General features: G+C 40.7%; 1 non-coding gene across 1 annotated transcript; it reads right to left on the reverse strand.

Annotated features, from left to right (window-relative positions):
- Positions 1 to 9,497: 9,497 nt before the first annotated feature.
- Positions 9,498 to 9,604, reverse strand: LOC135275460 (U6 spliceosomal RNA). The gene has a single exon (XR_010343093.1). It is a non-coding gene; the product is annotated as a U6 spliceosomal RNA (small nuclear RNA).
- Positions 9,605 to 11,053: the final 1,449 nt, after the last annotated feature.

The following is an 11,053-nucleotide window of genomic DNA, read 5'->3' on the forward strand; positions in this document are numbered from 1 at the left end:
GTGCAGTGGCGAAATCTTGTCTCACTGCAACCTCTGCCTTCCAGGTTCAAGTGATTATCTGCCTCATCCTCCCTAGTAGCTGGGATTACAGGTGTCTGCAACCACACCTGGCTAATTTTTGTACTTTTTTTTTTTAAGGGTGAGTTTAGTTGTACTTTTTTTTTGTAGAGACGGTGTTTCACCGTCTTGGGCCAGGCCGGTCTTGAACTCCCGACCTTGTGATCCACCTGCCTTATCCTCCCAAAGTGCTGGGATTACAAGCGTGAAGCACTGCACCCAGCTACTGTGTTCTTTTTGTCCCAGGCATGATGCCCAGTGCAGCATGGATTGGAGAAGTCAATGCAAAGGGCCGGCTGGGCTCCTTAGGCAGCCTCCTGACTTTGCACTTCTGGAGCTATGCTGTTTCAGAGCCACTGTGGCGGCTTGGTTCTTTGGTGACCTAGTGCATGTAGGGTTTATTCTACCCTCTCCTAGAAGCATGGTGGGTTCAGTCATCTGGAGCTCTCAGCTCCAATATTGGGCTGGCAAAGGCAAGGCTAGGAGCCAGGAGGTTGGTGCACAGCAAAGCTCAGGCAGGCGCTCCAGCCTTGTGTGCAAGGGTAAAGGGCAGCTCGCTGGGTGCCAGAGCCAGAGGCTGCAGCTGTTCCAGGACATGCCAAGGCCCTGGTGAGAATTGTAGTCTGGGGGCAAATTGGTGAGTAATAAGGAGCTGGTGGTGAGTCCAAGCTAAGTCCAGGACGGGGCTTCCAAAGAATGAAGGAACTTCATAGGTTCCTTTGGGAGCTCTTCATGGATGGAGAACTCAGATCACATGTCTTGGCATCAGTGGATCTGACCCCACCCACTTTTCTAGTCTCAGCATGCAGCACATCTCCAGGCACAGGCTCTGTTCCCCATGAACTGCCTGCTCATGGTTACTCAGGCTCGCTGCCCGTTCATGCCCCTGGGATTGCCTAAGCTGGATGCCCTCCCTACTGCCTATCCCATTCTCAGACTATAGGAATCCTCTCCTTCCAAGCCCTATTCAAATGGCACATCTACTCCATCCTTCCTTGGAAACCTCACTCAAAATGCACCACTCCTTTCTCTAGTTGTAGAGCTCATTTTATTTGGCTCTATCTTATAGATAAGGTAGGTAGTTGTTGGTAAGTCTGTCTCCTTCAATAGATTATAAGATCCTTGAAATTAACCACGTATTATTCTGATATATGGCCCCAGAGTTTAGCACAGTTCGCAGAACACAGAAGCCCTGCAGCTGTCTAATGTTTGTCAAGTGGATATCTGAATGAAATACCATCACAGTGTTCTGTGGGATTAATGTGCTTCCTGACAGGGTTTCTGCTTCCCAGAAGAGGAGGCAAACACAGACCTCTGGTCCCCCTGAGGCATCTTGGCCTCTGCCCTGACCCTGAGGGAGTTTTCTGTCCTGTGTAGTGCAGGCTTCAGCACCAGAGTCACCTGGTAAAGCCCTGCCCCCAAGCTCAGAAACACGATGCCATCCCTGAGCCTAATTCTGTTGTCTCTGTCTCCCGACCCCCTCATCCTGTTCCTTCTCCTGATGGTTTGGGGCTCCCCTGTTCCCCATTACTAATTTCTTTGGCCTTAGCAATCCGTCAGCATGTAGGTGAAGTGTGGGTAGTCTTGCTCTGAGAGGTAGGGCAGGGACCAGCCCCAGCAGGGGAGTCTTGAGCAGTGACAAAGTAGACACTGTGCTTTGTCCTCTGTCTACCTTCCAACCATCCCCTTTGACTCACACATGTTTCAAAGAACTCAGAGCCCCTGGTGTTTGTCCAATATGAGAATGTCATAGTGTGCTTTCTCATACATCTTCCTCTGGCCTCATGTGCCTTTCTATCATTCCCACTGAAGCTTGACATTTCTTGAAGGAAAGAATTGTATAATATTCTAGTATTCATAACATAATATTCATAACATAACATTCAGCACGTAGTAACTAGATAATGAACATTGCCAAATTCTACAAATGAAACCCCTGGGCATCAGCATGAGTCATAGGCATCAAAATAAACCCACTGTGGTCTGTGATTAAAATATCTTCACTGCCGTCTATGATAACAAATAACTGGAAATAACTTAATGACCAACCATGAGGGGCTCAAGAGTCAGTAAATGATGGTGCATCACTGTGATGTAATATTATGCAGTATTAAAATGATAATTATAACCATAATGTCTATGGAACAATATGGAATATATTTTTGATAGATTGGTAACTGATAAAGTAAGATTTAAAAAAATGGTCTGAAGCTATCATTGTAATTATCACTATGCACTATGACCAATCTGGGAAGGTGATATGAAAAATGAACCTGGTATTAAGGCCGTAAGAGTTTTCAAGTGATTTTCTTCTACGTCTTTAAGGTTGTGATTATATCATCTTCTGTATAAAAAAATTAAGTATACAACTAAGTAATATACAAATACAGAAAAAAAATTTTGCTTGCTATCTTGGGGCCACAAATAATAAGTCCATCTGGCAAAGGAATGGAAGTACAAAAGGTGACTTTAATCAATGCAAATGTCTCATGTAGCACATAGCATTTCCAAATGAATTTTGATAAAGGAAGTGATGATACTGACAATAAAAGTATATTTTCTTCACTCTTCTACTGAAATCTGCAAATTAGTGTGGAGGCTGAAAACCATGAGGTCCTGTGAAAAATAAGTCAACTCCAGTAAGGCTGGGAATTTTGGGGAAGAAAACCAATCTCACCTTGTGAATGGCTGATTCCTGACTATGTGGCATATAAAGATGTAGTGAGAAAAGTGGACAAAAACATTGAAAGCCTGGATTCTGTTTCTGGTCTGGTATTAAGGACCCATGACATTTCAGGAAAGCCTCTGACCTAAATAGGTATTTTCCTTCATCCATGTGGCCAGCCAATCCTGTTCAGCCAATCCCACACATTGAGTTCCTCCTGCTGGGTGGCAGCATTGAGCTCGGCATTGGCCACCCTTGGTTTCTGCCAGAGCTAGCTCATAGGGATCATGGGAGGATAAAATAATATATGGTGGAGGTTGTGGAAAAGCTGCACTAAATAAATATGAGCTATTGTTAAGAAACATGGAAGCATAGCTGTTCTGGATCGGTCCACAATGCTAACAGCTGATTCAGATCTAACCAAAATTGAGACAATCAGCTACTAACAAAGCTGGGAAAAACAAAGCCCTGATTGAAATGGGCTGCAGCTGACTTCTCCAATCCTCCCAGCTGGACTCATTCAGGTTTTCACAGCAAATTGTCTGTACCTCCATCAGGGCTGATCACCCTGCGTGGGACATGAGCTCTCTGCCTATGCACCTGCCTCCTCTTCTAAGCCATCACTTCACCCTCAAGAACTGCTTAAATGTTTGTGTGTGTGTGTGTTCTTAAAATCTGAAGGCCTCAGTGTGTATGTTTGTGAGGGAGAGAGAGAGAGGCAGGGAGAGAGAGGGAGATATCCCCTCTCTAAGCTAGCTACTTACCACTTTCTTGAAAGATACACAATATCTTAATATATAAGTCACTATAAATGGACATTGGCCTTTTCCAGAATATGGCTCCCCTTCTTATTTGAGCAGAAACTAGAGGAGTTAATTTAATACCTCACTGAGGGAATAGGGAGAGGATATAAAGGGTAGGCAATCAGTAAAAAAGGAAATTGATAAAAAAAAATGGGATATGGTTTGTGTCCCCACCCAAATCTCATCTTGACTTGTTGCTCCCATAATTTCCACATGCTGTGGGAAGGACCCAGTGGGAGGTAATTAAACCATGGGAGTGTTTCCCCCCACACTGTTCTCATGGTAGTGAATAAGTCTCGAGATCTGATGATTTTATAAGGGGTTTTCCCTTTTGCTTGGCTCATTCTCTCTTGTCTGCCACCATATAAGATGTGCCTTTTGCCTTCTACCATGACTGTGAGGCCGCCCCAGCTACACAGAACTGTGAGTCCATTAAACCTATTTTTCTTTATAAATTACCCAGTTTTGGGTATGTCTTTATCAGCCATGTGAAAATGAACTAATACACTATCCAAAAGGCAATCCAGTCCAAGCTAACGCACAATTTGTTTGTTGAGGCGCTGGCCCTTCCCTGTGCCTTCTCATTTTACTTCTCTGAGAAGTGCTGCAATGGGGAAACAAAGGTGATGCCCAAGTCAACTCCTTAGCCCCTCCTTTCCTAAGACACAGGGCATAGAGATATTAGTCACAGCTAATGAGGTTTGATTTAATGAATCGATAACAACAATTTCAGTCATTTATTGCTGAGTCACTTATTGGCATGTTGGTCATTTATAAACTTCACTGCAAACCCATAGCTAGCATTGTGTAGGGGCCAAGGCAGAGGAGTATCATGGGTATTGATTATAGAGATATGGTAGCACCCCTTCAGTTCATCCATTGCTATACTGGTGTTTAAACTGGTTAAAGAGGTTCCCAGCCTCTATGACTAGCCTGTTAGAGATCTAGGTTGTTTCTTAGTGAATCTCAAATGAGGATAATAATACTAAGAGTCCATTAACTGAAGGCTCACTATGTCCAGATAGAGTATCAACACTTGTTGCTAAAAATTCTGAAGGATCAAAGAGTTAACAAATTGTTGAGTGAGGATTCAATTCCTGAGCGTAGAATTGTGAACTCAATAAGAAATGATCACAATGGATAATTATTTTTCTAATTAATAAGTATTGACTTAGCATCCACTGTGGGACAAGTCTAGAGCTAGGCATACAGGAGGGATAAAGTTCTACAGCCTCTCACTAAGCTTCAGGCATGTGACACTCACTGAAGTAATGGCTTGACACATTACATTTCCCACCATTACTGTCATTAGCACTATAACCACCACTGTCATAGCTCTGCCAGAATCATCTCTACCATCACCATTGTTATCACCGGAAAAAAATTGTGGAGCATCTGTTTACATGTGGCCCTGTGGCACTTCTCAGAAGTGGTACTTGGGTCACAGCTAGGGCATGCTGAATGATGAGATGGTGCTTGAATGAAGATGAGATTGACAAACTCTAACTCTTAGCCTTGAGCAGGCTGCACATGCCAGTCTCCTGGGAGCTGTCAATCCAGGACAGAGCACGATGCTTGAAGAATGAAAAATGAGCTTGGTTTACATAATGTTCTGGGGGGAGTTGATGATTGAGGTGTCAGTTTCCTTTTCTGAGAGCCCATCTGTCCTGATTTCCTGATCAAAGTTTCTTCCAACCTGTCACAAAAGGCACCCTATTATATTAGGTGGTGCCTCACCTCTGTGAAACTAAAAGGGATGTTAAATGCACCAAGGCAGCATTTTAAGCCAACTGTAACCTCTTGAAACACACACACACAAGGAAAATCTAGAACCAGAGACATAAAAAGTGAGTCGGAGTCTACACTGGGAACTTTATTATGTCCATGTACATGAAATTTGTTTATATATATTCAGATGTACTTATATTCATGATATTATTCCAATCACAGAACCAAATGAGACCATGTACTCTTTCAAGCACATAAATCCCACCCTTCCTATCTCCATGCCTTAGCTTATTTCTATCTACAGCCTAACATGCCCTTTCTCTGAATCTGCAAATGTCCAAATACAATTATTATGGGTTGAATTATATGTACCAAAAGATGCCAAGTCCTAACACCCAGTACCTTTGACTATGACCTTATTTGGAAATTGAGTCTTTGCAAATGCTTACATTTAGATGAAGTCATTAGGGTGGGCCCTAAGGCAATATGACTGGTGTACTCATGAAAAAGGGAAATTTAGAGATGGAGACAGCCGTGTGTAGAAGAAAGATGACATGAAAACACAGGGAGAACACTCTCTATGAGCCAAGGAATGCGTGAGGCTACCAGAAGCTGGGAGAGATGCCTGGAACAGATTCTGTCTCACAGCCTTCAGCCTGTCACAGGGTTGGTTCCTTGACTTATGACTTCCAGCCTCCAGAACTGTGAGACTTCTGACTTCCAGCCTCCAGAACTGTGAGACAATCCATTTCTATTGTTCTGAGCCACCCACTGTGTGCAGCCCCAGGAAATCACCACACAAATCAAATCTCAACATCAACCTACTTCCCATGGAACATCTTCTGAGTGTAGCCTGGCATTTAAAACACATTGAACTGTAGGTATTCGTTGGCTGACTCACTGTTGGACCCTTGATGAATGACACTGTACTAGGCCCTATGATGACACAAACATGATATGGTTTTACTGTCAAGACTCTTCTAATCTTTGTGCATGGCAACATATAAACTCTGTGAACCTGTAAGGCAGGATCACATAGGTGCTAAACAGATTCAGAATGGCAAGGACAAGAGCTATGACAGGGAGGGCTCTGCAGAGGAGCGAGTGGGCCTGAGAAGTGGCTCAGGTAGTGGTTATCTCCCTCTTGACAGCATGGGAGACCCCACTGACGATCTTGACTCTGCCTGCCTGTGCTGCCTTGTCTAAGCAGCCTTGGAGGTCAGAGCAGGTGCTCGGTCTGTGGTCCTATGATGCTGTAGACAGATAGGTCTACATAGTTAAAGGAATCTTAGGCAGGCTCTAGGTTTTGCTTCCCTTTCCAGAAACTTCTCTGGTGCTTACAGGGGATTGTGGGAAAGTTGAGTGTCAGCAGTCTGGGAGGGTTCATGTGTACAGAATGTGGAAGCTACACGGCATGCTCCCTTCTTGCTTGCTTTGCTGCAGTAAAAACTGCCCTAGCTGGGGGAGTCTAGGCTGGTAGTAGAAAGTGACGTAGCCCATGGCCATCCCTCAACCTAGAGCTGAATCCCAGTGATGTTTATCATCAATGGCTTTGAGAGTCCTCAAGAATATGCCTTGGTCCTTTTCCTAGTCTTTTTACCTTGCCCCTATCTTGTCCCCCAAGCACTCAGAATTTTGATATGCCTTTATATGGCCAACTGCTACCCAAATACTTGAACGTTCTTTTCTTTTCTCGCTCGGCTCTGTTTCGGTGACCTGCCTGACAAATCTACTTGTGCTTTCTCCTATGTTCCATTTATTTCCCCCATTTTTAAATTTAGGTATTCATTCTAGCATTTATCCAATACTTTTTAACTGATTCATTTTTTTTTCTTCTTCTTTTTTTAAGGGACAGGGTCTCCTTCTGTCACCCAGGCTTGAGTGCAATAGTGTGATCATAGCTTACTGCAACTTTGAACCCCTGGGCTCAAGTGATCCTTTTGCCTCAGCCTCCAGAATAGCTGAGACCACAGGCATTTGCCAGCACAGCCAGCTACCTTTTTTATGTTTTGTACAGATGGGGATCTCACCATGTTGCCCAGGCTAGTCTTGCACTCCTGGTCTCAAGTAGTCCTCCCACCCTGGCCTCCCAAAGTGTTGAGATTACAGGCATGAGCCACTGTACTTGGCCTCATTAACTGATTACTCTTTAAGTACAAGACTTTTGCTATCTCATTGGGGTTGGCAGAACTATGCAGAAAATACACATGGGAATGAAGCTGACCTGGATCTCATCCTCAGAAACTTAGAATGCCATAGGATTCATACATCTGGACTGCAACGTAGAGTGAGACACACATCACCAGATGGCTGTCTATTCAACATCTTGGGCAGGAAACTTTTAAGAAGCAGAAACAACAGCACTCCAAGTTAGGTGGTGGTGGAGAGGTAGAAAAAGGTAGAAAGAGGAGCCTCTCCTGTTTGCCAGGTTTTCACCAGTAACACTGTCCACCATGGAGCAAGGCCTTGCCCTTGACCTCAGTGCTAATAACTCAGGAAGCACAGGTTCAGAATAATAGCAATGCTCCCTGTGGCTGTCCATGGCCTGAAGATGCCACCTAGTTGACCTTCCCAACAAGCCTGCCACCTCCTCCATGGAGCCATCCTGATAATCCCAGGTAGCACTAATGGCTCCATTTTAACTTCTCCTTAGTACCTATATCATGACTTATATTTTAGTTACATTGACTTCAGCCCCTAGATATAAGTATTTGGAGGTTAGAAAACATATCCAATTCATGTTTTTATCATTCTAAAGCCTGGCATATTCCCATTGTTCAATGAATCAGTAAATAAGTCAACAAATATATATTGACTGAGTGCCTATTAAGTGCTGGTCACTGAGCTATGCTCTGGAGATCAATACTTTGAAGAGAACAGTGTCAGTGGTTGCAATATGGTCTGTTCTTATTTGACTCTGTTTGATTTGCGCCTCCAGCTCCCTGACAGACTTACTGACCACACCTGTGGGCTTGTGCCCCTCTCAGCAAAAGAAACGTAAGATGCTCCCTGATGGTGCTGGGAGGTGCCTCAATGTACAGCTCTTCTGGTTGTGATGCCTCATATCTGTGATCAGGACAGCTTGCTGGGTCCTGTCTCGCCCAAATTCCCTGGTTTCCAGCTCCTTGCCTAAGATCCAGCGCCCTATGTGGCTAGGCTTCCCTAACTACTCTCCTCTTACCTAACTTTTGACCCCTGCTATGCCTTGACCATCAGCTCTTAGATATCTCCTCGAATCTGGCTCCATGAGGCCAAGCCATCATTGCCCACCATAAAGCCTGTCTTACCATCTCAGACCCGCGTTTTCAGTCTTTATGACACACGTGCTCTCAGGAAAGAAGAAAAGGACAAAATGATAGATAGGTATGCCAATATAAGTGTTGAAACCTGACTGTTGGAACCTGACTGACAACTTGACTGTTGGAAACCTGAGAATTCTGTCTTATCAGATTAAAAAAAAATTCAGTAAGAACGTAAGTTGGGGAAAAGTGAAATATTCTGAGATCTTTATACTACCTGTAATGAGCATAAATATATTGTGTAAGTTTAAAATTTTAGAAATTATGTATGTTTCAATATTGAGGGTAAATAGTAAAATAATAGAAACAGTATAACTCCCTAGCAGAAGAAAAACAGAAATAATAAAAATAGACAAACCCAAAAGAAGGTAGTAAAAGAAACCTGTAAGAAGGCAAATATAAGCACAAAATAAAATTTTAATACCCAAATATTAGAAATTTTAAAAATTTAAATGGAATAAGTTCTATGGAAAAAAAGATTTTCAAGCTATTAATAAATATATATAAACATGAAATATAAAAATTAACATGTAAGAGTACTATATTGTATATACTCATATTCTTGTATATATGCACTCATAAATATGCACACATACATTCCTGTATATAATATTTTCAAGAGACATGTCTAAAATATAAGGATACAAAAAGGTGATAGATAAAAGCATGGAAAAAATACAGCTAGAAATACTAATCAATAGACAGAAGAATACATGAATATGAAACAAAATATTCTCTAAACATTAGAGAAGTATAAATTCATAATGAAAAATGTTTTAATTAACACAAATATTACAACTTGATATGTAAGAACATAAAATAAGGCTTTGTAATATGTAAGATAAAAATGTACAGAGTCGCACAAGGTATGCTGTCCTCAAAAGCCAATAAAGAATTACATGAGGGGAAAAAAGCAGAATAGGAGATTTTTATTCTTTTTTTCTGAAAAATATGAAATGCTTCACAAACTTGCATGTCATTTTTGTGCAGGGGCCATGCTAATCTTCTCTGTGTTATTCCAATTTTAGTATATGTGCTGCTGAAGTGAGCACAGAATAGGAGATTTTAATATACTTCTATCATAGATATAGTTTGCAGAAGAAGAATTATAATGACACAGAGGATTTAAACCAGATTAAAAATCTGACCTATTGAATGGATACAGAACATTGCACCAAAAGATTACAGAAAACATTTCTCTCAGGCACACAAATAGTATTTATAAAAATCTATCATTTCTGGACTTTGAGTCAATCTCAATAAATTTTACTGGATGGAAATTGTATCAAGCATGTTTTCTAATAAAAAGTCAATTAAACAAATTAACAAATAGAATAGCCTCATAAAATGTCAAATTTGAACACACTTCTTAATAATCAAACACGCGTGGATGAATAAAAAGTATAGTATTAGGACACATCTTGAATTAAACAATTGTGAAAATACTACTGAAAATTTGAGTGTGCTAGAGCTGGCTCATCTCAGCTTGCAAGAGCTGACTGTTAAATATTCAGAGAATTTTCCTACCGGTTGTTAAACCACTTATAGCTTGAAGTTGGTCATGGTAGGGTATTCACAAGACAAATATGAAATTGGCACGCTACAAATCAGGCCTTTTTTTTCTTTTCTTTTTTATTATTTATTTATTTTTAAAGACTAGTCAAGTGCAGTAGTAAGAAGAGGGGAAAGAGTAGAAAAAGGAGTTTGATCTGTAACTGACTGAGAACAATCAGTTGAGATCACTCACTACCTTCGGACCAGCCTCCTTTTTTATTTTTTAAAAGCTAGTTACCAGAAAACCATGGAATGCAGTTAGAACATCAGATAGAGGGAAATGTATAGTCTGAAAGGCATGAATTGGAAAAAAGATGAGAAGTTTTAACCTCAAAATTAGGAAAAACAAAGCAATATAAATCCGAAGAATGTGGATGAAAAGAAACAAGATAATGAAATAGAAAAATATTATATAAAATAGAAGAGATTAAACAAAACCAAAACTTATTTCTTTATGACTAAAATTGATAAACTTCTGGTGAAATTGACCAAGAAGATGAAGAAATGTACAAATAATACTAGGAATGAAAATGAGCATTACTACAGATACAGTACACGTTAAGAAGATAATAGAATATATGAAAAACTTAATGCCAGTATGTTTGAAAATAAATATGAAATATATGCATCCTTGGAAAAATGTAATTTATCAAAATGTTATTCATGAAGAAATAAGAATCCTGAATTGTTCTTTAATTATTAGAAAAAAATCTTCTCTAGAAATCTCTAGCCCCAGATGATTTTATCAGTACTATAATGTTTGAGGGAGAAATATTTCTAGTTTATAGACATTTTTCAGACAATAAGATAATAGGGCACATCAGCCATTATGTTTTATGAGGCTATATCTAATTTTGATTCTAATATTTACCAAAGGCACAGTGAGAAAAATTAGAACCTAATCTTAGGCATGGATGTAATATAAAATGTAAAGTACAATTAGTAAA

This window comes from Aotus nancymaae, unplaced genomic scaffold (assembly GCF_030222135.1).
Source record: "Aotus nancymaae isolate 86718 unplaced genomic scaffold, 86718_ANA_hifiasm-v0.15.2.pri h1tg000016l, whole genome shotgun sequence".
Classification (NCBI taxonomy): domain Eukaryota; kingdom Metazoa; phylum Chordata; class Mammalia; order Primates; family Aotidae; genus Aotus; species Aotus nancymaae.